Source organism: Notolepis coatsorum (genome assembly GCF_963971535.1).
Source record: "Notolepis coatsorum genome assembly, chromosome: 9".
Lineage (NCBI taxonomy): Eukaryota > Metazoa > Chordata > Actinopteri > Aulopiformes > Paralepididae > Notolepis > Notolepis coatsorum.
Window position 1 is genome coordinate 12,910,420 of NC_140173.1, and position 18,853 is coordinate 12,929,272.

Genomic DNA, 18,853 nt, shown 5'->3' on the forward strand with positions numbered 1-18,853 from the left:
AGATATGAAGACTGTGTGTAACTAGGAGAGATATGAGGACTGTGTGTAACTAGGAGAGATATGAGGACTGTGTGTAACTAGGAGGGATATGAGGACTGTGTGTGTGTGTAACTAGGAGGAATATGAGGACTGTGTGTGTGTAACTAGGAGATATATGAGGACTGTTTGTGTGTAACTAGGAGGAATATGAGGACTGTGTGTGTGTAACTAGGAGATATATGAGGACTGTTTGTGTGTAACTAGGAGGAATATGAGGACTGTGTGTGTGTAACTAGGAGAGATATGAGGACTGTGTGTAACTAGGACGGATATGAGGATTGTGTGTAACTAGGAGGGATATGAGGACTGTTTGTGTGTGTAACTATGAGGAATATGAGGACTGTGTGTGTGTGTAACTAGGAGAGATATGAGGACTGTGTGTAACTAGGAGGGATATGAGGATTATGTGTAACTAGGAGGGATATGAGGACTGTGTGTGTAACTAGGAGGGATATGAGGACTGTGTGTAACTAGGAGAGATATGAGGACTGTGTGTAACTAGGAGAGATATGAGGACTGTGTGTAACTAGGAGAGATATGAGGGCTGTGTGTAACTAGGAGGGATATGAGGACTGTGTGTGTAACTAGGAGGGATATGAGGACTGTGTGTAACTAGGAGGAATATGAGGACTGTGTCTGTGTAACTAGGAGATATATGAGGACTGTTTGTGTGTAACTAGGAGGAATATGAGGACTGTGTGTGTGTAACTAGGAGAGATATGAGGACTGTGTGTAACTAGGAGGGATATGAGGATTGTGTGTAACTAGGAGGGATATGAGGACTGTGTGTGTAACTAGGAGGAATATGAGGACTGTGTGTGTGTAACTAGGAGAGATATGAGGACTGTGTGTAACTAGGAGGGATATGAGGATTGTGTGTAACTAAGAGGGATACGAGGACTGTGTGTGTAACTAGGAGGGATATGAGGACTGTGTGTAACTAGGAGAGATATGAGGACTGTGTGTAACTAGGAGGGATATGAGGACTGTGTGTAACTAGGAGAGATATGAGAACTGTGTGTAACTAGGAGGGATATGAGGACTGTGTGTGTGTAACTAGGAGGGATATGAGGACTGTGTGTAACTAGGAGGGATATGAGGACTGTGTGTAACTAGGAGGGATATGAGGACTGTGTGTAACTAAGAGGGATATGAGGACTGTGTGTAACTAGGGGGGATATGAGGTCTGTTTGTGTAACTAGGAGAGATATGAGGACTGTGTGTAACTAGGAGGGATATGAGGACTGTGTGTAACTAGGAGAGACATGAGGACTGTGTGTAACTAGGAGGGATATGAGGACTGTGTGTAACTAGGAGGGAACTAGGAGGGATATGAGGACTGTGTGTAACTAGGAGGGATATGAGGACTGTATGTAACTAGGAGGGATATGAGGACTGTATGTAACTAGGAGGGATATGAGGACTGTGTGTAACTAGGAGGGATATGAGGACTGTGTGTAACTAGGAGGGATATGAGGACTGTTTGTGTAACTAGGAGGGATATGAGGACTGTGTGTAACTAGGAGGGATATGAGGACTGTGTGTAACTAGGAGGGATATGAGGACTGTGTGTAACTAGGAGGGATATGAGGACAGTGTATAACTAGGAGAGATATGAGGACTGTTTGTGTGTAACTAGGAGGGATATGAGGACTGTGTGTAACTAGGAGAGATATGAGGACTGTATGTAACTAGGAAGGATGTGAGGACTGTGAGTAACTAGGAGGGATATGAGGACTGTGTGTAACTAGGAGGGATATGAGGACTGTATGTGTAACTAGGAGAGATATGAGGACTGTATGTGTGTAACTAGGAGAGATATGAGGACTGTGTGTAACTAGGAGAGATATGAGGACTGTGTGTAACTAGGAGAGATATGAGGACTTTATGTGTGTAACTAGGAGGGATATGAGGACTGTTTGTGAAACTAGGAGGGATATGAGGACTGTGTGTAACTAGGAGGGATATGAGGACTGTATGTAACTAGGAGTGATAGGAGGACTGTGTGTAACTAGGAGAGATATGAGAACTGTGTGTAACTAGGAGAGATATGAGGACTGTGTGTGTAACTAGGAGAGATATGAGGACTTTGTGTAACTAGGAGGGATATGAGGACTGTGTGTAACTAGGAGGGGTATGAGGACCGTGTGTAACTAGGAGAGATATGAGGACTTTGTGTAACTAGGAGGGATATGAGGACTGTGTGTAACTAGGAGGGATATGAGGACCGTGTGTAACTAGGAGAGATATGAGGACTTTGTGTAACTAGGAGGGATATGAGGACTGTGTGTAACTAGGAGGGATATGAGGACTGTATGTAACTAGGAGAGATATGAGGACTTTGTGTAACTAGGAGGAATATGAGGACTGTGTGTGTGTAACTAGGAGAGATATGAGAACTGTGTGTGTAACTAGGAGAGATATGAGCAGGGGTGCAGTGGTTATTATTGGAACTGGTAACACGGCGCGCACGCGCATGCGCGCGTGCGTGCATGCGCGCGGTTACGTGCATGCGCACAGAACAGATGTAGCCAGGATGTAGCCTTCAATATATAAAGAAATTATATTGTCAACAGATATGGTTAAAAAACAAACAATGTTTTAAATGTAATAGTAGTTACAATTTCTTTAATTGAATCAACTTAAACTAGAAAAGTAAATACAAACTAAATTAACAATGTAAGTTACATTGTTAATTTAGTTTGTATTTACTTTTAGTTTAAGTTAATTCAATTAAAGAAATTGTTTTACACACAAACACAAAAGCAAACTTAAAATAATCAGACAACTTGTGTTTACTTGAAGTTCTTTATTTTGAGAAGGGGAAAAAGTACACATCACTTAAATTTTTTCAATGTAATTTGTTTCACAACAGTTGTTTCAAAACAGTCAAGCAAGCCCCCACCAATGGGTACAGTAAGACCTGGTTTATCAAAGCTATTTAAACAATATTTGCCTTTGTTGAAAATGGTACAACCTTCCAGTCGGGACTATTTGTCACATAGTGAGAGGTTCCACAGCTCAAGTAAAACTCCACCAATTGGTCCTGGGCCTATATTTAGGTTTTGCTATTCTCGTTCTCTTGTCCTCAGCTGAGCGATGGGCTCTCAGCCAAGTTGTGACATATGTTGTTGGATCCCAGAACTTTCTAGGTGGCCCGTTGATCTTAATGAACATCAAACATGCTACCCGTGAAATCATTAACCGTGTCCGGGTTGGGGAGATAATTTGATTCATGGCACTGAATCCCCTTTCACATTCTGCAGTGCTACATGGAATTACTTTTGTGCAATTCAATAAAGGAATAAGCTCATCGGGTATCATTTCTCCATTGCTCTCAACAAAGTCCCTGAATCCATCAATAGTACTGTTAAGGGGCAGCCTGAATCTTTTGCACAGATGCTTTATTTCCACCTCGCCAAATCCTAGTGGCATTTCTTTTGGCCAGCTTTTACACTCAAGAACTTGGAGTTGTGCAAGCAATTGAACATACTGTGCTTCAGACTCTTTCTGTGCCACTAAAGATGACCCCTTAAAAGATGCAGTGGTGAACAACCGATTGGTTAGATTATTGCTCAGACTTCTGATAAACTGTTTCCGGTTGATGGAAACAATTTTCGGTCTGTCTGTCAGATCAACTGTGCCAAATTTACCTTCTTTTACTGCAGTTTCAGCTTCAAGGACTTTGTTGCCTTGTTTTTCTCCCATTGCATCAATGAATTTAATGCAACGCCTCATACGTTTGTCTGCAGAGGCTAGTGTCATTTGGCGGTTTTGCAGAGCTTCTGAAAGAATGCTTAACTCACTTAGGGTGTCGTACAGCAGTGCTAAATCTAGCAAAAACTGATATGAAGTCATTTTCCTGAATAGACCTTCATATGTTTTCCTATCAGCGCTCTGTCGTCTCTCGTCTGTCATTGCCATGCTGAAATGAGCACAAAGTGCATCATAACCATCCCACACTGCAGACACTGTGCGGAAATAACTGGATACCCATCTTGTGTCTAGCACACGGCCAATTCGTCTCACTTGTTTTTCCAGGCCGGCTGCACACACTTTCAGTTGCTCTTGGTTTAGTGGTGATCTACTGTACACAGTATACAATTTATGCATAAACACCTGGAAATGGTTCATAGCTGTGATCTCATTAACTGTGTCACCTACAGCAAGTTCCAGCCGGTGATTTAAGCAATGCCAGGTCAATATGTTAGGATACAGTTCAGTCAGTTTTGCAGCTATACCAGCTTTGCGTCCCAACATGACACTGGCTCCATCACTTGCAAATGCAACCAAGTTTTTCTTCAAATATGCATCATCAAAGCCATGTTCACTGAGGCATTTCAACAGATGTTGCATAATTGTTTCTGCTTTTTGGTTGGGAAGTTCAATCAGATCTAAAAATAAGAACTCTGGGTCCAGGTTCTTGTCACTTTCAGCTTTGAGGTACACAATCAGTGTAGTTTTATCTGCAAGGGTAGTTGACTCATCAATCAGAACTGAAATGTTACCTTCTATGGATGTTATGCGTTTGCAAATAAAATTGCGCATTTCTGTACCTATATGCTTGGTGATGTTTGCTGCACTCTCTCTTGAGTGCAAGCTGAAGCCAATGTCAGACCCAGTGTCCCCTAGTAATTCCAGCAGATCAACACTATCTGAAAACAGCCTGTCCGCCTCTGCTAAATAGTACACAGACTTGAAAACATTACGTGTAGCCGTCAGTTCTGATACGAGCATGGTGTCAGTGGATTTCTCAATTCTCTGTTTTTTTGCGTCATTGAGAATACGTTCTGCTTGGTGATGTGCACCTGAGGAGTTGTGGTCTTTCTGAGGACTTTCTGAGGAGTTGTGGTCTTTCTCCTGAGAGACATCAGCATAGCAGATTTTACTGTTCCACTGTGTGTGATCTCATAGTCAGTCCATTCTGCTGCCAATCGTTGACCTCGGCTTTTGAAGACAGATAATTTCGTAACGGCTGAGCACACTTTACAGCCGAACTTCCCATCTTTACAATCAAGCCACGGGTAGTTGGCCTGTCGTTCTTTCCACATCGTGTCTGACCATAGGTCAGGTATCGGTGAGGATGTACTTGTACTGGAATCAGGTTGAACAATTCCATCTCCCTGCTGAAAAAACAAACAAAGACAGAAAAAAACATCAAAACACATTCCCAGCATATGAAAGACAATGACACTAATGGACCTATCTCAAACCCTGCCCTCTTTTCTTGATCCTCCAATCACAGCTGTCGCTTACCTCGGACAGCGACAGCTGTGATTGGAGGATCAAGAAAAGGGGCAGGGTTTGAGATAGGCCTCTATGGATGGATTGCAAGTTAACATTCCATGGCAATCACAGACACAGCCCATCTTTTTAACACAGCCCATCGTTCACACCAAACTTGATAAGGGGGGGCAGGGAATCAGGGATTCAATGTGGAACGCTCTACCCAAAGCTGTAAAGGAATGTGAATCACTACCCACTTTCAAAAACACTCAAAAAACAGTAAATTACCAAGTATGGCTTTGTCAGTATTCCAATGTACAGTGTGTCCCCCCCCCCCCCCCACCTCCAATGTACAGCCCCCCATCCATCCACCCACCCAACCTCCTCCAATGTACAGTTTCTACGTCAAATGTATATACACTCTTTTTCTGGACACTTTTTGTATCACAAACAGTACTGTATTTGCAAATCTGGTATGTCATAAATGTATAGATGTAGCAGTACTGTCTATCTGTATGTTGTGTATGTCATATGATGAATTGAAAATGGGGGACCCTGATGTAAACAAGACGAAAGTCTTTCTATGGTCTGCATCCCCTTAACAATTGTATGCATGTATTGAGCTGTACTGTAGGCTACTGTACCATTCTGCAATCTGTTAATAAACGTTTCAATCAATCACTTACATTATTCGTTTCATTCAGTGATGGTGGCAGGGTACTTTTTGTACAAGTGGTGGGCACCGTTTCATGGTCCTGTTGATGAATAAACAAAACAGAGACATTAGAACATATACAATTAGTCAACTGAATGCTTTGTATCTTGTTTGCTAATTCAGGTTAAAGACAGCCGATTTAACCAGCATATTAAGAGAGCAAGACTGTCTATCTGGTGTATGTTATGATGAATTAAACATGGGGGACCCTGATGTAAACAAGACGAAAGTCTTTCTCTGGTCTGCATCCCCTTAACAATTGTATGCATGTATTGAGCTGTACTGTACTGTACCATTCTGCAATCTGTTAATAAACGTTTCAATCAATCACTTACATTATTTGTTTCAAAACAGAGAACATTAGAACATATACAATTAGTCAACTGAATGCTTTGTATCTTGTTGTATGTACCCATTCTGCAATCTGTTAATACATTTTTCAATCAATAGCAAGGCAAATCAAGATTCAAGATTCAAGATTCAAGAGTTTTAATTGTCACGGCATACAGGTATACAATGAAATGCGGCTGGTCTTGCCCGCGACGATGTGCAATACAGTGGTACAACATATAATAGAATCCAATAAAATACAGTGGTACAACATATTAATAGAATCCAATAAAACAGTGCAATAAACAGGTACATGGTGTGCCATCTCGGTATCTGTACATTAGTATTTACAGAGCATATAGGACATGCTAGTTAGCTTTAGTAGTGCAATACACTGTTCCTGATGTTATACTATTTTAAGTGGCCTTTCCTCTGGCCATAAGTGTGCGTGTGTGCGGCATGAGTGTTAAAGTGGCTGCTAGTGTGTGAGCGTGCTCAGCGTGCGTGTCGTGTATGTACTTGTGTGTGGATAGTTCAGTTTCTGTGTCTCTCGATGTTCATTGTTCAAGGCTCTGATGGCCTGGGGGAAGAAGCTTAGCCTAAGCCTCTCCGTCTTAGTCTCTAGAATTCGCAGACGTCTGCCTGACCTCAGCAGCTGGAACAGGCTGTTATTGGGGTGGTGGGGGTCTTTCATTATCCTGCAGGCTCTGGATTTGCACCTCTTGTTGTATAGAGCCTGCAGGGGAGGTAGCGCAATACCCGTGGTACGCTCGGCTGAGCGCACCACACTCTGTAGGGCCTTCTTGTCCTGTGCCGTGCTGTTCCCATACCAGGCAGTGATGTTTCCGGTCAAGATGCTCTCTACAGCTCCTGAGTAGAAGGACTGAAGTATCTTCCCCGATACTCTGAACTTCCTTAACTGTCTCAGGTGGTAGAGGCGCTGCTTCGCTTTCTTTACTACTGTGCCTATGTGTGTTGACCATGTCAGGTCCTCTGAGATGTGGACCCCCAGGTACTTGAAGCTGCTCACCCTGTCCACGGTAGCCCCGTTAATCCTCAGTGGTGTGTGTGTCTCCCGCTGTCCTCTCCTATAATCCACGATCAGCTCCTTGGTTTTACCAATGTTCAGGAGCAGGCTGTTGTCCTGGCACCAACGTTCCAGTACCTCAACCTCCTCCCGGTAGGCCTTCTCGTCGTTGTCCGAGATCAGCCCCACCACCACCGTGTCGTCGGCGAACTTCACAATGGAGTTGGAGCTGAACTTGGCCACACAGTCGTGTGTGTAGAGTGAGTACAGCAGGGGGCTTAGAATCATTACTGAATGATTATTCTTCCAATGTGATTGCGTGGCAAATACATTTCTTTGTAAGAATATATCTGCATTTTGTCAGTACAAGATTAATCAGTGATCACATTGAATTAAAACATGATTATTTCCAGTGCCACGATTATTTATTTCAAGAGAAACAAAGAGGCAAATGGCCTACCTTAGTCAATCTGGACAAATACATTAGGGCCTATATAGACTAGAAAAAAAGAAAAGCTGTTATGCGGTTACTTGCCTTGTTGTGGAGTGGCAGGACAGCTGTCTCTGTTGTGGGGGGCGCAGGCGTTTGTATAGCGAAACTAAGTTTGCTTTGGATAAGCTGATTCTTCTGAAGCTTTCTTCTCTTGGGGAGCGGCGGTGGCATCGTTGGTTCAGGTAACAGGTTGCGTTGCAGGTAGGAACAGAACATACTGTTGTCAAATGATCTGTTTATATCTGTTTGTATTTGTGGGCGGGGGCATGGTTGAAGACGCGCTTTTGTTATGGGTGGCCGGGTACTTAGCGCACAACAAATGAATAGAGCGCATTTTTGTGTGCGTGTCTGCGCGTACACGCGCGTACACATCCGTGCGCGATCGCGCGTACTTCTGCCTCAGTGATCTGGTAACACGGCGTGTAACCGGGTGTGACCACGACTGCACCACTGGATATGAGGACGGTGTGTAACTAGGAGGGATATGAGGACTGTGTGTAACTAGGAGAGATATGAGAACTGTGTATAACTAGGAGCAGGGACGTTGGAAGGGGGGGTGCGGGGGGGGGCTGCAGCACCCCCTCTCAATTATTGCAATTTTTTTTTTTATGACAGTATTTATATATTTGTATATACTGTAACTGTATAACTGTAACACTGTATATTATAAGTTTATCCTGCTCAAAGCACTTCACCATTTTAATATTGTGTGTATTGAGCCGTACTGTATTGTAGCCATTCTCCAATCTGTTAAATAAAGTTTTCTTTCATTCATTACACTACTGTATGTACACAATCATACGTGTAAAACCGAGTAGATTTTCGAGTGATGACAGACTGTCACAGACTGATTGAATGACAGGTGAAACAACTAATTGTATTCACCTCCCGTCTGCCGCCCTTCCCACGCGCCACGAACCACTGAGCTACTGTGATACAGTGCTTGCGCAGTCAGTCGATTTTAGCTAGTAGTCCGACTTTGCTAGCACAGAATGTCTCACTCACAGAAAAGAAAAATATCAGATTTATTTTCGAAACGTCCCGCCGGTCCCAGTGACAGTCCCACTAAATCTGATAAACGTCAGAGAGAGACAGAGACGACAGGTTCAGCCTCAGCATCAGGTATTGAAGAGTTAACTGAGTCTGTTCCCCTATACCCCCCCTCGGGCGCCAGGGGCTTCCACTGAGGGGTGATGCAAATAGGGATGGGGTGTTATGGCAGCTCATGATGGAAAGAGTGCGCACCGAGTCTGATCCCGAGTTGAAGAATTGGCTCCAAAAGAGAGACAACTGGATGTCCAACGACATCCAAAACGAAATCTTACAGCTGTTTGCCCATGATATTCAGCGACAAATTAGAGGCAAAGCATCCAAAAGCCCATTCTTTGGCTTGAGCGCTGACGGAACCACTGATGTCACTCACTGGAAAAAAACAATTCTCGTGTAATATACAGTTCGCCGATGACAACTTGGAAGCTCAGAACTTCTTTTGGGGTTTTTACAATGCCCGGCCCAGACACAACAGCCGAGACGCTGTTTTTGTGTATAAAATACTTTTACGCCTCGACCTGCCCATGGAGAGGCTGATAGGATACTGTTTTGACAGGGCCAGCAACATGTCTCGGGGGTACAGGCTAGACCAGGGGTTCCCAAACTTTTCAGGCCGTGACCCAAAAAAAACTGTGTCAGAGAGGTAAAAAAAAAATTTAAATGGAAATGTATGGTTGAAACATGCAAACGTTCAAACGCACACACACTAATAAGCATTGGAGGCTTTTAACCAGGGCCGGACTGGGGAAATCATTCAGGCCAGGAAATATAGCCCCAGTCAGGCCACTTTTTAAGCAGGGGGTCTGGGGGTCCCCCACCAGGATTTTTTTCGTTACAAAGACTTCATTTCCTGCATTCTGGTGCAGGCATTTTTTTTATTTGTACCCTTTAAATGCCAGTGTTTGTGATGGCATCACAAATTATTGTTAAAAAACAGGCTAGCATATGTATGATTAGCAACAACACAGATTTTTATGGATTTTCAGTTTTTTGTAATTGATAAATACAATATTTTATTCAACTTCAGCCCTGATCATAACACCACATATTCATTTTATAATTCTAACCCTTTAAATGCCAGTGTGTGTGATGGCATATATTTGCAATATATCAAATGCAAAGTACATTTTTCTGGGGGGGATTATTACAGGCTAGCATGTGTCAATGATTAGCAGTTTTTCGCAAGGATCCCGCCTCCACCAATCACATGCGGCTCCCTTTGTGTGTGTGTGAGAGCAAGAGAGAGAGAGAGAGATAGTTCTCCAACTTATGTGAGTTGCAGTGATCTCCTGGTTGTTCCCCACCTAGGTTATCTAACTATTGCGCTGGTGCAACTAGAAACACTGGCCTGGCTTGCTTCTAAGTTCAGTGGCCTGGCATATGTATGATTAGCAACAACACAGATTTTTATGGATTTTCAGTTTTTTGTAATTGATAAATACAATATTTTATTCAACTTCAGCCCTGATCATAACACCACATATTCATTTTATAATTCTAACCCTTTAAATGCCAGTGTGTGTGATGGCATATATTTGCAATATATCAAATGCAAAGTACATTTTTCTGGGGGGGATTATTACAGGCTAGCATGTGTCAATGATTAGCAGTTTTTCGCAAGGATCCCGCCTCCACCAATCACATGCGGCTCCCTTTGTGTGTGTGTGAGAGCAAGAGAGAGAGAGAGAGATAGTTCTCCAACTTATGTGAGTTGCAGTGATCTCCTGGTTGTTCCCCACCTAGGTTATCTAACTATTGCGCTGGTGCAACTAGAAACACTGGCCTGGCTTGCTTCTAAGTTCAGTGGCCTGACCGCACATTTTTTATTTATTTTTTATCATCTGGCGACCCCCCAGCACCCCCTGCCGTTTTATACTTGCATCTGCTTGTCAGGACAAGAGTTACCACCTGCTCTCTCTAAGAAACAATGGAGGCCTAGTGATTCCATCTGAAGGCACGGTGAGGATTGTCAGGGCAGCAGAGTGGGTCATTCGCCAGTCATCAGCTGATTCCAGACGATCACAGCCCATCAAACCGCTGGAAGTCCTCTACATTGTGCGCAAGAGGATAGGGTCAGAGGATGTGTTTTTGCTCAGGGAGCACATCGGTGAAACACAGCATGGCATTGACAGTCACCACCATATGCTGTTGACATTAGTTGTGTCCCTGTTTTTCAAGCTACGTCTGCACCACATTGCCAAATTAGATACTCTGACCTTACAGAGTGGCAACATGAGACAGAAGCTCACCAAAACTGTCCTTTTCAAAGGGCATTAGGAGAGTAAGAGCGTTGACTTGGTGTTTCTCTCCTCAGTCGTACTCCGTCACAAATGTGGAAATTCCGGTATGGCTCTCTTTTATTTATTTTTTTCACTTTTTTGTTTATTATACTTTTTTTGAGGACATAGAAATCGAAGTATATGTCTGCATATATACATTATTGTATTGTCATTGTCCACATAGAACAGATAACAACATTAAACAGAAGAAAAAAAAGAAAACAGTTCAAAAGTAAATAATAAGACAAACAAACACTGATTTGGTCGCACGACAGTCGTCTCAAAAGTATATACATAGTATATCAAATATATAGCACATGTTCAGGTACCCAAATATGCTTCTCCAATGTATATACGGTATATCAAATAACTCACGTTGAATTAACGTTCACACAGATGAATACCAGCAAGCAAGCAGCATAAAAATGGCTATTCTGGAATAGTATGGAACTGTCCATCATCCACAAGTACAAGGAATGAACCCCACGTTTCTTGAACATAGATGAAGAACCTCTCAGAGTACATCTTATCTTTTCAAGTTTGATAAAGTACAGTATGTCTCTAATCCAGTGAAGGTGAGTGGGGGGACTCTCTTTTATAAACGTGTTTTTTGTGTATGTGACATCTATGGACCAAGTGTCTGACAATAAAGGTTTGATGATGATGCTGTGTGGCAATAAAATTGGAGTGCTTTCCTTATCCTTTTTCTTTAACTATTGACAATGTAATAAAATAAGTGGGATGGTTATATATATATATATAGATAGATGTGTGTGTAAGTAATATAAATAGGCTACCTTATCTGTGTGTGTAAAGCCAATGCTATACTTATCTGTTTAACGTTATTTTCATATGAAAGTCTATGCAGTATCATAACTACATATTTGATGTTTATAGCAAACCAACCCGTTTGGAAATCGGTAAATAATTGAGCAATCTATGGTTATTTAAATAGTACATGCACCATAGACATGAATGTTATCAGTAGCTGAGCTGCCTCGAGCAAGATGGCCGCCCTACGTCGCTCTACATTGGCCGGCCGGCAGCGCGGGTAAGCTATCTAGTGTTCTATATAGATATCTATGACGTTGGTGACTCCGCCTTAAGCAATCTAGTGTTCTATATAGATATCTATGGTCCAGACTCCGTTGACAATCTGAGCATGTGTATGGGGAGTAGGTGCTGGAAAAGGGACTTGATTTAGTTCTGATCGATTAGGGGTCGTGCCATGTTCTCATCCACATTCATTTGCTCCCCCCGCTGTATCCTCCCCGATTTCAGAATCCCGGAAGTGTTGCGGTGGTCTCATGATCGGCCTTAACGCGATTGGCGCCAATAGTATCCAGCTGCAGCCGTTCAGACCAGCGCTTACAAGCCCCGCACATACAAGCCCCGCACATAGCAACCCCTCGCTTCCATTGGCTGATTTTGGTCACGTGATTTTGGGTCACGTTGCACGTTGCACTGCGGGATTGATTGATTGATTGATTGAAAACTTTATTAACAGATTGCCGTATGATTTGGGTCACGTTGCACTGCGGGATTGATTGATTGATTGATTGATTGATTCATTGATTCATTGATTGATTGATTGATTGATTGAAAACTTTATTAACAGATTGATTGATTGATTGAAAACTTTATTAACAGATTGCCGAATGGGTACACGTGACCACAGGCCCTGATTGATTGATTGAAAACTTTATTAACAGATTGTAGAATGGGTACACGTGACCTGACCGATTGATTGATTGATTGATTGAAAACGTTATTAACAGATTGCAGAATGGGTACAGTGACCGATTGATTGATTGATTGATTGATTGATTGATTTATTGATTGATTGATTGAAAACTTTATTAACAGATTGCAGAATGCAGTACAGCTCAATACACACAATTGTTAAGGGGATGCAGACCATGCAGTACTGTTACATTTGTGACATACAGTAAATATATACAAGGGGGAGGGAACTGTACATTTATGATGAATTGAAAATGGGGGACCCTGATGTAAACAAGACGGAAGTCTTTCTCTGGTCTGCATCCCCTTAACAATTGTGTGTATTGAGCTGTACTGCAGATATATTTCAATTGCCTTACTTATTTACATAAGTATTATAGGCCTACAGCAGTATTGTACAGACAGTCTGTGTGAAGTCTGTGTGGTTATCCAGCTGCACAAAGGCAGAGCAAGAGGCTCTACAGAGGGTGGTGAAGGCGGCAGGCAGGATTGTCGGGACTCCTCTATCAAACATCACCTCCGTCTTCACCTCCCGCTGCCTCCACCGCTCCAAGTGTATCATCAAGGACCAGTCTCACCCAGCACATCACCTCTTTCAGCTCCTTCCCTCAGGGAGGAGATACCGGTCCATACATGCCAAGAGTTAAAGATTTAAGAACAGCTTTTTCCCCCAAGCAGTCAGACTGTTAAACGCTCATTGACTGTCCCCTCACGTGCACCATGCACTTACCTGGACTTGATAATCACTGTTACCACTCATCATGCACTTTATTTAAAATATTCTGTTATGTACAGTGTTATATGTGTTTCATGTATGTATATATTGTACTACGGTCTGTGGGAGCTCCCCTGAAATTTCACTCATGGTCATATAAGAGTTTTAATGTAGAAGGTTTTATTAATGAAATGTTGGGTATAAACTGGGAGGAGGTATGTTGTGAGGATGACCCAGAGGTTGCACTGGACTTATTTATGTCAGAAACAAATCAGCCCCATGGATAGATAGTAGCTTTTAATGAATTTTAATGAATGAGAGAGACATACTGTAGCCAAAAAAGCATCAGTGTGTTCCAGTTCTGCAGATGACAGACAAAAGTACCGTTCCTTACGTAATCAAGTCACAAAGTTAAATAAGGTGAGAAAAAGGGAATATTTTAAACCATGGTTACATGATGTGAGAAATGATGGTAAAAATCTATGGAATGTTTTAAATCAAATTATGGGTAGAAAATCCAATGTCTGTACACCTTTTGTTGAGTCATATGGAATTGTCCTAACCAAACCATGTGATATTGCCAACCATTTTAATGATTTTTATGCAAGTAAGATATCTCAGCTCAGGCAGGGAATGCACATCTCAAACAATACAAAATCAAATGACATAATTAAGAATATCATAATGAAAGATAAAGGGTGTACATTTGATTTTCAACAGGTTGAGGTTAGTGATATTGAAAGGTTACTCCAGGCTCTACCTGACAGCAAGTTAGCTGGCACAGACAACTTGGATAGTAAATTATTGAGAATTACTGCTACGATCATAGCAAGTCCAGTGTCATATTATTAATAGATGTATACAAGTGGGACTATGTCCAAAGATATGGAAGGAGGCTAAGGTTACTCCTTTACCCAAAGACTCCAAATCAGTTTTTAATGAGGGCAACTCCAGACCTAATATAGAAAAGATAGAAAGGCTGAAATAAAATAAAAATCAGCCAATGGAAGCGAGGGGTTGCTATGTGCGGGGCTTGTATGTGCGGGGCTTGTAAGCGCTGGTCTGAACGGCTGCAGCTGGAAGCATCTCATTGGCGCTGAGAGAAACGTCAGTGGCCAATCAGATCGCGGAACCCGAACGCGGAACTGCAACTCCGTTGGTAAAAGACTAAAGAAGAGGCAGCCGGCGTCGCCGTCGGCCATTAAACCCATTGAAGAAGAAGACTACACGCGGTCCTCCTGCTGCTGCTCCTCGGTCCTGGTCGTGTCTCTAGTGGGACTGACGTCTGAGCCCCGTCCTCCTGCTGATGGAGGCTCGTCAGGTAGTGACTGAAATGTGTTTTCTAGCTGCATGTCTTCAGTGTTTGAGGGGAGTTCTCCTCTTACTGTGTTGTTAGCAGCGTCCACAGCTGCTTCTTATCGCTCGTGGTGGTTGATGTTGGCCTAGTTAGCATAGCCAGCCATTAGCTCTCTCTCGTTTAAACTGCTCCTGTTTCTCAGGGGATGCTGTTTGTTTTCGGTCTTGCTCCACGTTCATTCCAATAGTTACTATTATGTGGTATATCTCGGTAGTTTCCCCCTCTGTATCTGGGGCTAGTGTTCCCTTAGCTGCTGTTAGCTTAGCTTGTTGGAGTCGACTAGATAGCCTCTATTGTTGTCTCACCTTTGGTGTCCATGGTATTGTCTGCTCATTCTCTTCCAAATTAAATGTCTTCGTCTCGAGTACGACTATTATCTGTAGATGTCCACAGCAGTCTTTACAGGGGGACATATCCGCGGGGTGATGCAATAGGGTAAATCTGCAGTGCCGCAGATTTTGTATTTGCAGAATGGGTACAATACAGTACAGCTCAATACACACAATTGTTAAGGGAATGCAGACCAGAGAAAGACTCGTCTTGTTTACACCAGGGTCCCCCATTTTCAATTCATCATAACATATATGACACACATGACATACAGATAGACAGTACTGCTACATCTATACATTTATGACATGCCAGATTTGCAAATACAGTACTGTTTGTGATACAAAAAGAGTCCAGAAAAGAGTATATACATTTGACGTAAAAAAAATTCTAACGGAAACCCTGCCTAGGATTTGACTTGATTCAACAACAAAGCAGTCGGAGCAATGGCAAGCCGAAAACGGTCGAAATTGTAGTTATTTGAAGTTTGGATTATTTTTTTCACAACTGAGGTAGGTAAATACATTTTTTTAGACTAAAGTACCGAAAAAAGGTACTGTTGGGTACCGGTATCGATTCACAGGTACCGGTACCGTATCGGTTCAAATGTGAAAGGTACCCATCCCTAGTACCTTGGTCGTGTAGTGTATCTTGTAGACCAGGCCCATTGCAAGTTGCTGTACTCTTGTCGTCTACTCTAAGCCATCCTAGGTTGTCAAAGTGGGCAGGGGTGAGGTGGGTTCTAGGAGTAAGGTCAAGCAGTAGTCTGACCAGTTTGTTTTGTGATGTTTGTAATTTAGTTTTTAGTGCCTTTTGAGGTGCTTTGGTACCATGAGGTGCAAGCATAGTCGTAGTACCCTTGAATGAGTGCTCCTGCCAGAGACTTCATGGTATTCTTGTTTACCAGAGAGGAGATCCGGTACAAGAATCGAGTTCGTTGGTTGACTTTTTTTATTACATTGGATGCCATTTTGGCACAGGAAAGATTTTCCTCTAGCATGGAACCTAGGTATGTAATTTCATCTTTCCTTGTGACAATATTGTCACCCACTGTAACTGAGAAGCCGTCGGCCTTGCTGAGTTTGTTATTTGAACCGAAGAGAATGAACTCTGTTTTGGCCAGGTGTAATGATAGTTTGTTGTCAGTGAGTGAGCCAGGTGCAGATTTTGCCTAGTTCCGAGTTGAGTGCACTACTCCGCATGCGAGAAACAAAGTAACATATAATATAGGACACTAGAAAACATAAAGTAACATACGGAAAATATGACCTAATGTCCAAAATAGCTAAATAGGTACTTACATTTTCACTGAAAGATATCTTTGGTTCTTTTTCAACAAAGAATAATGAATGCTTAAAGGAAAACGCCAACATTTTGGGAAATTAGTTATTTATTTGCCATCTTTCCTGGAGTTAGACAAGAAGATGCATACCTTTGTTGTCTCTGTGCGTGCGCTTGGGGAACGCCCGCTCCGTTAGCTTAGCTTTATCACTGGAAGTGGGTCAGACTTGTACCCTCAAGTTCCCTACAGTCGCGAAAGGATCCGAACCGATTGAAGTTTATGGATACCATGAATTAAAATCCTCTTACCTTGACGATTAAAAGCCTCCCCAATTTAGAAAACAGTATTCCCATGGCTTGTGTTGATATGCTGCTACTGTAGCTAACGAAAACCAACAACCGGACACTCAAGCAGATAACGAGGGTAATAACTTCCGGTCGGGGGGGTTCCAAAATAAAAGAGCGACGTCTATAGCAGCGGAAATACGTAATCTAACGTTAACACGAACCTAAACTAACTTTAGTATAAATATGAGATCGGTGAATTCCGATAATGGTTTATTTTCGCCGATCGATGATACGCGTGAAAAACATGATCCAATTATCAGCGCCGTTCTAGCTCGCTGTCTTCTCTGAGGCACACACAGCTTATTGATAAATTACGTCATATGGTATCGGAGCGCAGAATTAGAGTGTACTCTGCGATACCGATACCAGCATTTTAGGCAGTATCGGCGGCATTTCCGATACTGGTATCGGTATCGGAACAACTCTAATGGCAGCTATTACTAGGGATGCCCTGATCGGTATCGGCCGATATTCAGTATAAATATGAGATCGGTAAATTCTAGGGCTGACCTTCGAAGCTTTTTTTGGCAATCGAAGCTTCGGGGCCGAGCTTTGATTTTAATTCGAAGCTTCGGAAAAAAAAATTAAAACAATATTTTTTTTTATTTTTTTTTTATCTTATGTTGTGGGACTTGTACAGCACTTTCATAAACTTTGTTGTTTTTAAATGTGCTCTATAAATAAAGTGGGTTGGATTAATTAATTAAGTAGCCCCTTTCGTGACTGAGCCAAGCCAACAAGGTTTCACTCGGCTGTGTGATTTAATTCAAGGTGGATCGCTGTTGTCGTTTGAACAACTTCAGATTTCATGGGAACTACCAATCCCCCAAATCAAGAATGTTTAAGATGAATGAAGTAAGATTTAGATTATTTGAAATATGGCCTGTGTAGACTAAACTATGCACATAATTATGTCAGTCTACAAGGTCCGGATTCTACATGGTCCGGCAATGTAGACCTTGTAGACTCCACTACAGACCAATTATCAGTGAATGTTCATGCATTTTTAAGAAGGGCAACTTCCACAAAAAAACAAAGAACTCACCAAAACATCTCAGTAGCACCTTATCTAAATTTTATTTCCTATTTTGTTTATTCATCCCAGTATCTTTCTTTCTTATGTGTGGAATTCTACAAGGCATGTAGGTGTATATGTATTTGAGGATGATATCCTTCAAACAGGCAATAGTGATGATATAATTTGGGCAGTGCTGAGCTGGGTTACTTTCCTCCAGTGTATTTGTCCCCCGGCCCCACCCAATGGCCCCATGCGCGCGCACACACACACACACACACATTTACATTTAGCTGACGCTTTTATCCAAAGCGACTTACAAGTTCTGTACGACAAGACAGCAAGAAGGGTACAACTCTATCAGCTGAGTAACAATGTTTATCAAAGTGTTGTGTGTTACAGTGTAGGTTAGTTTATTAGGAAAAGTGCATGACAGTAAGGTTAGTCACGGTTAGATTTTTATTTTTTTTATTTTTTTTACTCATTTCAGATAATGGTTGAAGAAGTGAGTCTTTAGTCGACGGCGAAAGATTGGACGGGATTCGGCTGTCCTAACTGGAATGGGTAGTTCTCGCACACGCACACACACACAAAGCGAAGTAAAAAAAAAAAATTGATTTTTTTCTTGAAAAATATTTATCCTTTTTTTTTAACTTTGATTTTTTTTAATGTTCGAAGCTTGTGCCATCGAACGAGGCTTCGAAGTATTTAAGACAGCCCTAGTAAATTCCGATAATGGTTTATTTTTGCCGATCGATGATACGCGCGAAAAACATGATCCAATTATCAGCGCCGTTCTAGCTCGCTGTCTTCTCTGAGGCACACACAGCTGCTGCTGCACGCCTTGCCCCTCCCCCTCACAGACCCATGTCAACAAATGCTCCGGCAAGAGTCGAGTCGAGTGC

At 42.2% G+C, this 18,853-nt stretch overlaps 1 protein-coding gene across 1 annotated transcript in view; it reads left to right on the forward strand.

Moving 5' to 3' along the window:
• The first annotated feature begins 14,845 nt into the window (after nucleotides 1-14,845).
• LOC311234007 (uncharacterized protein) overlaps nucleotides 14,846-18,853 on the forward strand; it is a 52,550-nt gene continuing 48,542 nt past the window's right edge. Inside the window, exon 1 of the mRNA XM_084321085.1 lies at nucleotides 14,846-14,938. The gene's annotated coding sequence lies outside the window, so the exon portion shown is untranslated. The remainder of the gene's footprint in view (nucleotides 14,939-18,853) is intronic.